Source organism: Bos grunniens, chromosome 5, assembly GCF_055505025.1.
Source record: "Bos grunniens cultivar Pamir isolate PY7600 chromosome 5, Bosgru_T2T1.0, whole genome shotgun sequence".
Taxonomy (NCBI): domain Eukaryota; kingdom Metazoa; phylum Chordata; class Mammalia; order Artiodactyla; family Bovidae; genus Bos; species Bos grunniens.
In genome coordinates, this window is record NC_141169.1 from 102,199,294 (window position 1) to 102,213,128 (window position 13,835).

A 13,835-nucleotide genomic window follows, 5' to 3' on the forward strand; every position below is an offset into this window, starting at 1 on the left:
CTCGGCCGCGGTGGGCGGGGGTTGAGGCGAAGGGCGGGAGGGCCTCCACCTCTCGCCACGACCCCCTGGGAGGGACGCGAGGGTCCATCTCACCTGGCTCGGGCGGCTCCTCCCTCGCTCTTGGACGGCGGCGCCGGGCTGGCGGCCTCTGAGGGCAGCGCGGGCGGCCGGGCGGGCTGGAAGTCCGAGAAGGAGGGCAGGGGAAGGGGGGTCGGGATGCCGGGAGCCGCCTCCTTTCTCCGCTGCCGCCGCCGCCGCCGCGGCTCCAGCAGCCAGGCCCGACGCCCTCGCCCACTCACCCCCCGCCCCCTTGCTCACAGCCGCGCGGTTGGTGCGGCTCTCCCTCACCCCCACCCCGGCAAACACTCAACCCCACACACGCACACTCACCCCCGGCTGCTCCTCTCTCCCTCACACTCCCTTCACACTCCCTCACTTGCCTGGCGTGCGCGCGGATGCGCGCGCGACCCCGCTCTCACACAGCGCGCGCGACGCCGGCGGGGGCCGCCCCGCGCTCCCTGAGACCCAAGCGCCGCGCACCGCCCGCCCGCCCGCGTGCCGAGGACCCGCGCGCACACCCGGCCCCGCCCTCCAGACGCTGCTGCGGCGCGGCCGCGGGCCGGGGGGCGGTGGCCGGCGAGCGAGGGGCTGAGCCAGCTAGCCAGCCAGTCGAACCCGACCGAGCGGATCTGACACCTGCGTCGGGACCCGCCCCTCAGGCGCCCCGTCCCCATTCGCAGCCCTTGCGGCCTCTGAGGTCGAGGCGAGGCGGTGGGCGCGCGCACCCGGAGGGCTATGGGAGCTCGAGAGCGCTTCGAGGACGCGCCTTCCCCACCCGCCCCCAAACCGTCCTCACTGAGAAAGGGAAACCGGTGGAGGGGCGAGGTCTGTTCCCAACCCGAAACCGCGTGGTGAATCCCTTCCGTTGTACATACCCTCCCCTCTCTCACAGCCCCTCCTCGGGCCCCACTTAGCCCACCCCTGACGCGAGCCCCCCGAGTCCCCGGACGCGGTAGGCGGTGTGCGTGTCCACCCCTTGGCGCCTCCCGCCCGGCCCCGCCCACCGCCCGCGCTCCCCTGTGGACCCCGGTCCCCGCGAGTCCCTTCAAACGGTGGTCTCCACTCCGGAGGCAGGAGGCAAAGATGTGGGGACAAAGATCGTAAATACCTCTGAGGTCCTTCTCCGTGTTCAGAGTAAGGACAATGCCTCTGTATAGTGTGAGGCCAATTTTTAACTATATCCTATGTTCTCAGGGCTTTTGGCAGGTTTTAAGATGCAGGCGGGGCCGCGTGGCACAGCCAGCTCTACCACTTAGAAACCAGTGTAAACCTTGGGCAAATGAAGTTACCTAACTTTCTCTGAGGCTTTGTTCTGAACAGCGTATGTTCCAAGGTTGCTGTGAGAATGAAATGTGATAATACACTTGAAAGCATTTTGTAAATTCTCAAGCTTTGCGTAAAAAGGAATGTTCACTTCAGTATGTTTCTTCACAGTATGGCTGAGACGGGACAGATTTTTTAAAAGATGGTGCTGGTAATTTCACGCTGGTGAGGAAGGTCCAAAAACTCCTCTGCAAAGGAGCGTAAGAATATGAATCTGTTGAAAACAACCCAAATGTGAGTGGGGAAGGAAGATGTGTATAGATAGGACAGAATACTATTCAGCCATAAAAAAGAATGAAAGAGTGCCCTTTGTAGAAAGGTGGATGACCCTAGAGGTCAAACCAAAGACCAATACCATATGATATCCCTTATATGCAGAGTCTAAAATATGATACAAATGAAGTAACTTATCTACAAAAGAGAAACACAGACTGAGAACAGGCTTCAGAGAGTGGAATTGGGGGAGAGATGGCTTGGAAGTTTGGGATTAGCAGTTACAAACTGTTATAGTGAATGGATACACAAGGTCCTACCATACAGCACAAGGAACTATATTCAATATCCTGTGATAAACCATAGTTATATGGAAAATAGTCATTTCCAAATAACCTTACTTATTTCTTACCCCCAGATATCGCCAGCTGTGCTACAGTTGTGTCCTGACAAGTCAGCCTTCTTGCAGATCACAATAGCTTCTCAGTCCCCTCAGCCAACAAATTCTTTTCAGCATTCCTTCCCCAATCTTTACAGTCTGCTTTTTTATTTATTTACCACAGAGTCCCCTGACTGAGAAATGTAGCATGATTTAGGGTGTTGTACTGCTGTTACTATATGTTATGACACTGAGTGTAACCTAGGATAGTGAACAATTTTCATCAAAGATACACGTAGAGGGGCAAAAGTGCTATATGACCTGTTGTTGTCTAGCCGCTAAATTGTATGACAGTCTTTTGCGACCCCATGGACTGTAGCCCACCAGGCTCTTCTGTCCATGGGCTTTCCCAGGCAGAAATACTGGAGTGGGTTGCCATTTCCTTCTCCAGGGTATCTTCCTGACTCAGGGATCAAACCCACATCTCCTGCATTAGCAGGTGGATTCTTTACCACTGAGCCAACAGGGAAATACATATGATCTACTACCTTCAAGAGAAAGGGAGAAAGGTCTACAGAACTAAAATGTTACTATATAGTCCACTGTGATACTATCTCCTGGAACATAAAGTACTTCTCTTCAATCTGAAGAGGAAAGAGAATTATTTTGCAATCAAAGCTTGATCACAGAGATATGACCACAATGAGCCCAAGAAACACAGGGAAACTGGCACAGAGAAAAGGTTGCAGACATGCCCAACAGAGGATCCCAATTCACAGTGCCATGAACATCCAGGAAAACCAGGTTGTATAGGTGAAAGTGTGGATAGGGATTATTAGACTAGTAACTAACTAGCTGCTTATCTTTTTAAAAAATGCTATCAATCATTCAATACACTATCACTATGTGCCAGACACATCCTAAGAAATTCAGAAAACACAGCAACTTTGCTTTCACGTAACCTAGTCAGGGAAACAAAAAAACAAACCTGGGAGTATATTTTTAAAAAACAAAACCAGTGAGAGACTTACCTGGTGGTCCAGTGGCTAAGACTCTGCCTTCCTTTCCTGTTCGGGGAACTAGATCCCACAGGCCTAAGACCTGGTGCAGCCAAATTAAATCCATAACTTTAAAAAAAGAAAGCACAAAGCTAGTGGCATGACACTGTATTTTTAGAATTTCCATAGTGGGAAAGCAAGGTTCAGTTTCTTAGGTTCAATCATAAGTTCGAAGTAGTTATAGGTTTCATAGGTTGATGGTAGTTATGTCTGGACAGGTAAGGACTCATCTCTTCAGGAACAATGTAGTTTATCTTGATTTAATCATGCACCATTCGTTTTTAACCCATAAATTAATATTCTTCAGAAGAGGGTCAGTTGACTCCCTTGAGAAGCCATATTATTAGTAACCTCACATCTCTGGAGTCAGATAAATCTGATTTATCTGATTTGAAATCCTAGCTTTATTTACTGGTGTCATGGGATCGTCACCTCAGTTTTCTTGTCAACAAAATGAAGATTATTTCATTGAACTTTAAGGACTCATGAAAGTGAAAGTGGCTCAGTCGTGTCGGATTCTTTGCAACCCCATGGACTATACAGTCCATGGAATTCTCCAGGCCAGGATACTGGAGTGGGTAGCTATTCCCTTTTCCAGGAGATCTTCCCAGTTCAGGGATTGAACCCAAATCTCCTGCATTGCAGGTGGATTCTTTACCAGTTGAGCCACCAGGGAAACTCAAGGATTCATGAGGTAACATAAATATAATGCACTATATAGAAACTGCACATTAGCTATTATTATACATGGCTGATACCAAAATAGTCAAATACCAAAGAGAAGTTATACAATGTTCAGACGTGGTGATAGTACAAAGATACATATTTACTGATGTCCCTTTGATTGTGAGACCAACTCTACCCTGAATAATATGTGAGACAAAGTTAAAGTACATCCTTTTCATAAAGCAAAACATTTCCAGATTTTTGTTCTTAGACATAATAGAACCACTGGGGAGCTTACATCAGAATATCTGGGGTTGGGGTCCAGACACCAGTATTTGCTAACACACTTCTGGGAATTCTAAAGACCAAGGTTTAGACAACAGAGATGCTGGAATTATCTGTATGACTTTATTAAAATGCTCTTGGTGGACAATGTGAAAACAGTAATGGGGGAGGCACATAAAACAGAAGATTTGATGAAACAAAATCTCCCAACCAAGTTGCCCAGGTTCTCTCTGATTCCACTCGAGTTGCCCTAGTGTATAGTTACATCAGTCAGAAAAGCATAACTCATCTACCACGGAGACTGCAGGTCAAGCAAAAATCTTTAAGTACCCCATAGCCACCATCTGGTGCATGTCTTTACCTCCTGGGGTTAAAGACAAAGAAACCAGCTGGGATTTGATCAAAATGAAAGGCCCAAAGTAGTAAAGAGAAAACAGGAAGGAATCCAGGATTGTTATCAGTACCTAAAATAGTGTCCACCAGTAGGATATCTAATGTGATTTTTGTGGGTGGAGAAAAGGTAGTGAGTCTTCTATCAGAATGGACACAAGCAAATAAGGAACAGTAGCAGCAGCTGCAGTCAGTCTAGCTCTCCTCAGGCTTCCTCTCCCAGAGTCAGCCGGCTAGAACCAGCCTGGCAACAACAGTCTTCACAGTTAAACCCTGATCTAGCCTTTCTCCACCCACGTCCCTCCTCCTTTCCCTCCACTCCATTTCTGCACAGTAAGCTGAGCGCCTCTAACTATGCTAAGAAAATGCAATGCCAACACAAAGGAGGATGGGGTGGGAAGAGCCAGGAAAGACGGTACATTGGCTGAATCACAGAAGGAAAAAGTGTAAAGGAAAAAGACTTAGAAAGAGCACGGTATAGGTTTTTTTTGTCCCCTTCCTTTAGTTGTATCTGCCCACTGTCTCTTTTACTATACTACACAAGAGTACACAGAATGTTTAATGCAGATTCCTTAGCCTTCACCTTTGACTTTCTGAATCTGCCAGAGGATCTGCATTTTTTTTGGGGGGGGGGGGCGCCAAACACAAAGCTTATAGAATCAGCCAATAGCCTGCAAGCTTACCACGTAATTCTTAGACACAGTAAAGTTTGAGAATAGTGTCTTAAAGAAACAAGCCATCTGTAAAATATTCTTAATTTAAAGCACTCGGCATTTATAAACTCAATGGAAGCCCCAAGCAACCTTGTAATGTTGAGTAAATATTGTTAGTCTCTTCTAACAGAAGAAAAAATTGAGGCAATGAGGTAACATCATTGGTGCCAATTTCCCAGTCTCCGGATTCTCTATCCACTGGAGTTTATTAAAAGTATCTCAATCTAGGCTTCCCTGGTGGCTCAGTGTGTAAAGAGTCTGCCTGCCAATGCACGAGACATGGGTTCGATTCCTGGGCAGGGAAGATCCCACATGCCACAGAGCAACTAAGCCCCTGAGCCACAACTATTGAGCCCATGCTTTAGAGCCCAGGAACCAGAACTACTGAAGCCCGTGCACCCTAGAACCCATGCTCTACAACAAGAGAAGCCACTGCCATGAGAAGCCCACATACTGCAACTGGAGAGTAGTCCCCGCTCTTTGCAACTAGAGAAAAGCCCAAACAGCAATAAAGACCCAGTAATAAATAATAAAAGTAAAATTTTATTAGTAGTATCTCAGTCTAGGAAGAATGGAAGAAGAGAGAATGGACTAAGCAAATGTGGAAAGGTAACAGCATGTTCTCTTTAAAGAAATAATAGGGGGAAAAAGAAATAGGGGAGAACCCTCCACTCAGGGCAGAGAGTCACCTGATTGAATTTGGTGACATTTCAACCATAGAAATGATATCTAACCACACATGAGCTGTTGGATCTGCCATGAATGTCACCAGTAGCACCTTGAATGATTAACAAATATTTACAGATTGAATGGATGAAAGAATGAATGAGTTCTGGGATCATTCTAATGACCTGGCACCATCTTGATTGCTCTGGTCCTGTTGCTGCATTTTTCACATTTAAAAAATTAGACTAGGGCTTCCCTGGTGGCTCAGTGGTAAAGAATCTGCCTGCCAATGCAGGAGATGCGGGTTCGATCCCTATCTTAGAAGATCCCACGTAGCATGGGGCAACTAAGCATGTGTACCACAACTACTAAGCCTGTGCTCTAGAGCTGGGAGCCACAACGGCTGAAGCCCTAGAGCACTCAGCAACAAAAGAAGCCACCAAAATGAGAAGCCAACGCACTGCAACTGGAGAGTAGCACCCACTCTCTGCAATCAGAGAAAAGCCTGAGCAGCAACGAAGACCTAGTACACCCACTAAGTAAATAAATAAATAAAATTATAAAAAGTTGTACTGGGGAGCTCCATTCATTAGTCTGAGTTCATGTAATTTTCTTCTATGCAAAGAAACAGAACAATATCTATTTCTTCATTTTGTTTTTAAATCATTCTTGCTCTCTTGGGTTTCAAACCTGTAGTGATCATTAAGCTAGATTTATTTAATCTTCCTTACTTTTCTCTTAGGTTAAATAGAAAACTCTACCTGACTCGCCCAAACTCAGTTTGGGATTCATCCTGGCAGCATGAGGAAACACTGAAAAGAAAGAAAGAAAAAAGGAAAAAGAAATTTTATGTCGAGTGACAGTGCAATTACTAGGCAAATCTCTAATATAAAAGTTCCAAACCTTCCTGCTAGTTTTCCAAAAGTTTTCTGGACAATTAGGACAGACAAGCTAGGCCAAGATTATTGTTGTTGTTTAATTGGTCAGTCATGTCCAACTCTTTACGACCCCATGGACTGTAGCCCTCCAGGCTCCTCTGTCCATGGGGTTTCCCAAGCAAGAATACTGGAGTGGGTTGCCATTTCCTTTTCTAGGAAATCTTCCGGACCCAGGGATCAAAACTGTGTCTCCTGCATTGGTGGCGGATTCTTAACCACTGAACCATCTGAGGAACAGAGAGTTTGAATAACTTGTTCAAACTCACACAGCTATTACTAGCTAGCAAGTGGCAAAGCCATGATTTGAATTCAAGCATCAAAGTACATACTCTGAACCAACTTCTTATAAACCCTCAATGACTGCACAGTTGATTTCGTCAGCAGTTTCCTCCTACTACTTAGTATGTAAAGTAGTATTAGGATAGCAATGCCTGATATTTTGACATGTCTCTAACATAACATACAATTGATAAATAACGGTGTGTGTGTGTATTAGAATTTGTCACAAAGAATCTAGGAATCCATCAAACATATAAAGATTCAACCAAAAAACTATTACTGTTACTGTCTGAATATGTATAGATTCTACTGTGATCAACAAAGTACCAATTCATTTGTCATAGATGGATTTGCTAAAGTCACAGATTTTTTATCATTAAGCTTCTCAAACTTCAGTTGCTGAACAGAAAAACTACTATTTTGTGGGAAATTGTGAAATGCTTTGAGGTTCAAAAGGGACCCACTAATAGGTTGGGGCAAAAAAGGATTTAGCAGAAACTCAGGATTTACTAGACAAATCAGGGTTCATGCCTGACAGAGAGGGCAGAAAGTAGGTCAGTGTCCCTGGCAGTCAGAGCTGGTAGAGAGTAATGTCACCCGAGAAATGGCAGGGGGTGGGGGGGGTTGGGGGTGGGGAATGGAATTTAAGGTGGAGAAGTGGAGAGACCCTTTGAGGTGGGGAACTGTGGGGGCGGGAGGGGAGGAATTTACAGAGGCCGGCTTAAAGCCTGCCTTTCACCAGATAATGGCAGAAACAGCTGAATCTCTGCTTCCTCCTCCTTTTCCCCCAGGCTGCTTTCTCCCAGGCCTTATTCCCTACCTCGGATCAACATCAGACCCCCTCTGCTGGAGACAAAGACACCAGAGAAGGGAATGAGGGAAAAGACAAGCCTGAAAAGGAATAATTTCCATAAAGGAGAGAGTGGTGAGGAGAGAAGTGAAGAGAATTTTAATCAAATCCAGGGAAACATGATGAGAAACAAGAAGGAGCAAGGCAGATGAAAAGAAAGGGAGAAGATGGCTGAATAAAATAAAAGACATATTAATGAATGGAGGACAAGTAGTACCGGAAATACAGTTATAATAATCTCTAATGTTTTAAAAATGAAGCAAGCAAAGAGCTGAGGAAGACATCGTAATGACTGCAATTTGAAGCCATCCAAAATATGTAGTGTTTTTGCAACAAAGCAAAACAAATAGGGTCCCAATTAAGACTTCCCTCCCCAGCCCACCTCCAAGTTCAAAGTTATGCTATTTATCCACGGAGATCTAGAAGTTCTCACTCCAGGTGTAGGTAGTCCCTGTCAAATTGTTAATAATCATAGTAATAACAATAACTACTTCTGGAATGCAGAGACTGTATTTCAACACCCCTGTTTTTGAAATATCATGGACTTCATGAACTATTTCAATCACTAAACAATTATAAAGAATTAAAATGAAACAAATTCCTGATCAAAACTGAATGTCCTTGGTTTGAGCCTATCCAGGGATGCCCCTCCCCCCCAAAAAAACCCCAAACTGGACATCTTTCCATTACAGCCAATAGCTCTCTGATCTAACAACAGCACCAAAAAAAAAAAAAAAAGCCCCTATCTCTCATGTAAGAACTGATAATGTTCGTTTCTGGATAACTGTTAAGTTTTAAACTATCCCCTGGTGTAACCAAAATATATGTGTAATGTACCTGCCAAGATGAATTGTGTCTAGAAAGAAATAAGGGAGGAAAAACTAGGAAATAATCTCATCAAGGTACCAGAGGAACTAAAGATATATATATATATATATATAGTTCCTACATCGGGAAGAATGTTGCTTTTCTTTCTCGCTTCCTTACAAATTTCTTCCAAGTAAGGAATTTTTCGTGCTTATATTCTGTTTCTCATTCATTTCTCCTTTCTCCAATTTTTTTTTCTTTCCCTTGTTGCAACAAGCTTCTCTATTTCCACCTCAAGTTGCCCCCATATTTCCTTCTGACTTTGTTGCACCTTGGCTTAGTCAGCCAGACTTCCACTCCACTCTGAGAGCTGGAATCTGAAACAGCGCATTTGGCAAAAAGTCAGTCACACATACCACACAACCACAAACAAGCACTCTGACTGCAAAATCCTTTCAACGGTACATTCCTGTTTCTTGCAGTCAGCAGTTCACATAGACCCGCGATCTGAAATAAGCAACGCATACATTCACATGCATTCTGCATGCACATGGCCTCCGCAGTCAGCTCACAAAGACACAGTATCTGCAGAAAGGTCTTGCAGGCAGCATACACAGGGAGCGCATTCCCCGCCCCCTTCCATGGCTCTTCCTGACTGGCTCTTTCTCCCAGCCACCTCCGCCCCTCCCGCTGCCTGGCAGTGACTCCCCTCCTTTTCCGGCAGTTAAGTAACTGCGGTACCATCCATCACTCCCCCAGCAGATCCTCGGGCGAAGCGATTGTTTCTTGACGCTCTCTTTTCCCCAGACTGGGAACTTGCTCTTGCAAAAGGACTGTCAGAACAGAAACTTCTGGAACACAATACTGTGGCCTGGTCCCTAGTGTACTAACTTGTTTGCACAGTTTAATTTTGCCGTGGGAGGCTTGGAGAGAAGGAAAAAGGAGAAAGGAAACAGAAGGGAAGGAAGGAGAGAAAGCCGCGGGAGGCATTTCCATGAAGACAACTTGAACAAAAGCAGAGAAACAAGAGTTAGGAGGGGACAGCAGAGGAGAGACCAAACCGAAGTGTGAAAATAAGCGGAGAAACTAAGAAAAAAGAAGTATAAAGGTTTATTGAAATTTTTGTTACCCACTGAGTAACTGAGGTGATTCTAGAAGGAGGTCAGAAGATTCAGTAGGTGAATCAGAGATAAAACAATCTCCTGATGAGATTGTATCGTTTGCAATTTCTGAAAAAGACGAAACAGACAACAGTCACAACAGGAACACAAACTACTCATTTGAAAGATGCTTGGAAAGAAAGTACATTTGAATTTCAGTTAAACTAACAGATGATCTATCCCAAATAGTGCAGTTTTTGAGATATACTAAAATTATTAGTGCAGGTCAAATTTATTTAACCATCGTGCATTTTTTCTGGCAGTCACACTTTCAGAGGATTCTGACTCAGGCTCTCAGGTTTAAGAAATACTGGTATGAAGAAGTCTGAAGTCCTCGCTTTTAGGAACACCTCCACCTGGAGGTGTTCTTACCCCATTTGCAGTTTGTAATCCCCACGCCAGTCACGCCAGTCACACCAAACTGAAACTCAAGAGTTTTCATTGTGATGTACATTGGATTATTTTGATGTACTAAGGCTTGACAACCACTCTTCCTCACAATTCTTTCATGGAGCCCTCCCTAAATCTGCATGTGTTAATTAAATTAGGGGGCCATTAGGGTGAAAGGCCACCAAGTAGAATATAAGTAAGGTCTTACATTTTGACCAACATAATACATCCCACCAATAATTTTCTTGCTTCTCCCTTTCCCCTATAAAAATCTCCCCAACTCCCATTGAAGCTGCTCAATTAGAATTGATTTTTGTTCATGTATACTCGTAAAATACTCAGATTTAAAAAATCTGAGTCATGGCACATGACTGTAGCTTGCCTTGGTGTCTTTGTTTTTAGGCTTCCCTGGTGGCTCAGACAGTAAAGACTCCACTTATAATGCAGGAGACGGAGGTCTGATCCTTGGATTGGGAAGATCCCCTGGAGAAGGGAATGATAACCCTCTCCATTACTGTTGCCTGGAAAATTCCATGGACAGAGGAGCCTGGAGGGCTACAGTCCATGGGGTCTCAAAGAGTTGTACACAACTGAGCAACTAACATTTTCACATACTCTTAATATGCCTCAGTTGGTCTCTTAGCTTTCTGTTGTCAGCTGAGGGAACAGAAGGAGCTCCTGAGTGGCCTCCTAGAGAAATGAGAAACCATGTAGAAGTACTCACTTAGCCCCTTTAAGGCACAGCTTCTTTGGAGGATGTAGCTGAAACCCTCTTGGATCCTTGCTTATGAGCTGTCAGACTTTATCTGAGCATTTCATCTTTCCAGATTGGGTCCAGAAACCAGCCAAACTGGGTCCAACTTAAAACCAGACTGGATTGGGGATGGGATTGGATCTGACCTAAACTGAACTGGGTCCAGGTGAATAAATTTTAAGACTGAACAAGTATATTAATCTCACCAAAGATAATCTTGAATTGCAGTGGCCAGAGTGGGGGATCTTTTAACTTTTAGATCCAGTCAAGAGATACCCTAGACAACGAGGACTCCCAGCCTCTCTCAAGAGTAGAAGGAAAATTATTTATCCTCCTCTACAGTTTCTCTGCTTCCCAGGTGGCTCAGTGGTAAAGAGTTCGCCTGCCAATGCAGGAAATGCAGGAGATGCAGGATCAGTCCCTGGGCAGGGAAGATCCCCTGGAGGAGGAAATGGCAACCCAATCCAGTATTCTTACCTGAATAATCCCATGGACAGAAGAGCCTGGTGGGCTACAGTCCTTGGTGTCGCAAAAGAATCAGGCACGACTTAGCAACTAAACAACAAGTTTCTCTGCCTGCCTGGGGCACTCAGGTTTTCGGTTCTTAGGGACATATGCAGGCATTTCAGCCCCAAAATATAGCTGGACAGAAACATGGGCTGTTTGTGGCTAGGGTCCTACTTACTGTTGCTGGATCTTTGGGTTATTTTTCGAAGTGGCTCCAGATCTAAGAAGGTATTATCTTTAGCATCCTCTTTGGAAACACCTCTTGGATCCCTGGGATTGTTCCAAACTACCAGGAAAATTTACTGTTTGTCCCAGCTGAAACCTGACAAAATATTTGAGGGAGGGGAGGAGAAGATCTACATTTTTTTAAAAGTAGGCCTGTGGTCAAAAGTTGGCCTAATTGGAAGTAGCTTTAAAAGTCCTTTTTTTTTTTTTTTTTTTAAAGGCATTTTCTCCTAAGCTAAAATGAAACTATGTACCCAAAGGGAAAGAAAAACATGCTGAGGTCATTGTGGAAGCATTTTCGAAAACATTCCAGAGACCCACAGCTCTAAATCTAGAACACAGGAATCTAGATTTCCATCTTAATTCATGTATTTGGGTGGGTGGATCAGCCTCTTGATTTCATTCAGCCCTATTCTTTGAGGATTAAAAACAACCATACTTGCCCTTCTAAGTAAGTCCTTATAAGAACAGAAATTCGCCTCTGGAAGGAATTCAAAGCCCAGAGTAAAGACTCAGTCCACTCTGTGGAGTCAGTCAAGCCCCTTGGGAAAAACAGGCCTGCTAACCTGTTTACAGGATTCTTGGCAGCCTTTGCAGGTAAAGGAAGGTCACTTCCTGCCAGGCCCTCAAATCTGGCAATTATCCCTAAATCTATAACTCAGGTCATAGTTGCACAACAAAAGTCCTGACGCTTTCTTGCTAGGATGGTCTTGGATAATAGAATTGCTTGACGTTACTTGTCAGCTTAACAAGGAGGAAACTGTGCCACGGCAGAATGCCTCCTGTCACAGTTGGATCAACACCACTACACTCTGGTATTGTGCTAAATACACAAGATTAATGAATAAGCCACTTGCCTTTGGTGGGTTGATGACCCTTCAGGTACATTCCCTGATTTATTTGATAACAACTGGTTTGGTTCATAGGAAGTTCTGATTAGGAATATACCTCTCACTCTTGGTATTATCCTCCTTATAGTCTGTGAAAAACTGACTCATTTGAAAAGACCCTAATCCTGGGAAAGATTGAAGGCAGGAGGAGAAGGGGACGACAAAGGATGAGATGGTTGAATGGCATCACCGACTCAATGGACATGAGTTTGAGTCAACTCTGGGAGTTGGTGATGGACAGGGAGACCTGGCATGCTGCAGTCAGTGGGGTTGAGTCAGAAAGACACGACTGAGCGACTGAACTGAATTGAATAATAACCATGATTGGTTCCTTGGTGCACTGTGTTCTCTCACAGGTCTTAAATGCACATTCATAGCCATCAGCTGCGTGTCAAATGGTCTCATTGTGCTTGCATAACAGAAACAAGATAAATAACCAAAAAAAAAATTTTTTTTTTCCTTTTTGGCCGGGCCATGCAGCTAGTAGTTCCCCCAACCAGGGATTGAACCCCAGTCTTTGGCAGTGAGAGCACAGAGTCCTAATCACTGGAGTGCCAGGGAACTCCCCCCAAACAAATTCTTCTGTGAACCTGACATCTTAATCAGTATCACAATGAGACAAAAGCAACTTAATTCTGATGGTGACTGAGAAGTTCTGCTAATACCAAATTTTTTGTGAATCTCCCATGTACAAGAGGATGGTCAGAAGGGAGAAATCATTAATTAATTAAGCAGGGAGCCATTAGACTGTGGAGGCTCTAATTCCAAGGTGGCTGTATATAAGCAAACCAAAATCTAAGCCTGTAAATGCCTCAAGGTTATGAAACTGAAACCTAAGCGTAGTTGCTGTTCAATGGCTAAGTTGTGTCAGACTCTTTGCAACCCCATGGACTGCTGCAGCACACCAGGCTTCCCCGTCCTTCACCATCTCCCGGAATTTGTTCAGACTTACGTCTATTGAGTCATTGATGCCATCCAACCATCTTATCCTCCTCTGTTGCCCCTTCTCCTCCTGCCTTCAATCTTTCCCAGCATCAAGGTCTGTTCCAATGAGTCAGGTCTACCCATCAGGTGGCCAAAGTTTTGGAACTTCAGCTTCAGCATCAATATTCAAGGTTGACTTTCTTTAGGATTTGATCTCCTTGCTGACCAAGGGCATCAGTTCTTCAGCACTCAGCCTTCTTTATGGTCAAACTCTCACGTCTGTACAGGACTATAGAAAAACCATAGCTTTGACTATACAGACCTTTGTTGGCAAAGTGACATCTCTGCTTTTTAATAC

The 13,835-nt window shown here is 44.7% G+C and overlaps 1 protein-coding gene and 1 long non-coding RNA gene across 30 annotated transcripts in view; one reads left to right on the forward strand and one right to left on the reverse strand.

Moving 5' to 3' along the window:
• Positions 1 to 13,835, reverse strand: part of RIMKLB (ribosomal modification protein rimK like family member B) — a 135,080-nt gene that overhangs the window by 46,426 nt on the left and 74,819 nt on the right. For 8 of the 29 annotated variants that reach the window (XR_015164298.1, XR_015164294.1, XR_015164291.1 and 5 more), the window contains exon 1: positions 391 to 438. The exons of 2 other annotated variants lie outside the window; for them this stretch is intronic. The gene's annotated coding sequence lies outside the window, so the exon portion shown is untranslated. 19 more of the 29 variants (XR_015164297.1, XR_015164292.1, XR_015164288.1 and 16 more) reach the window with 8 other exon arrangements.
• LOC147372787 (uncharacterized) lies at positions 1,478 to 8,431 on the forward strand. Its single transcript, XR_015164304.1, has 2 exons — positions 1,478 to 1,617; positions 7,762 to 8,431. It is a non-coding gene; the product is annotated as an uncharacterized LOC147372787 (long non-coding RNA).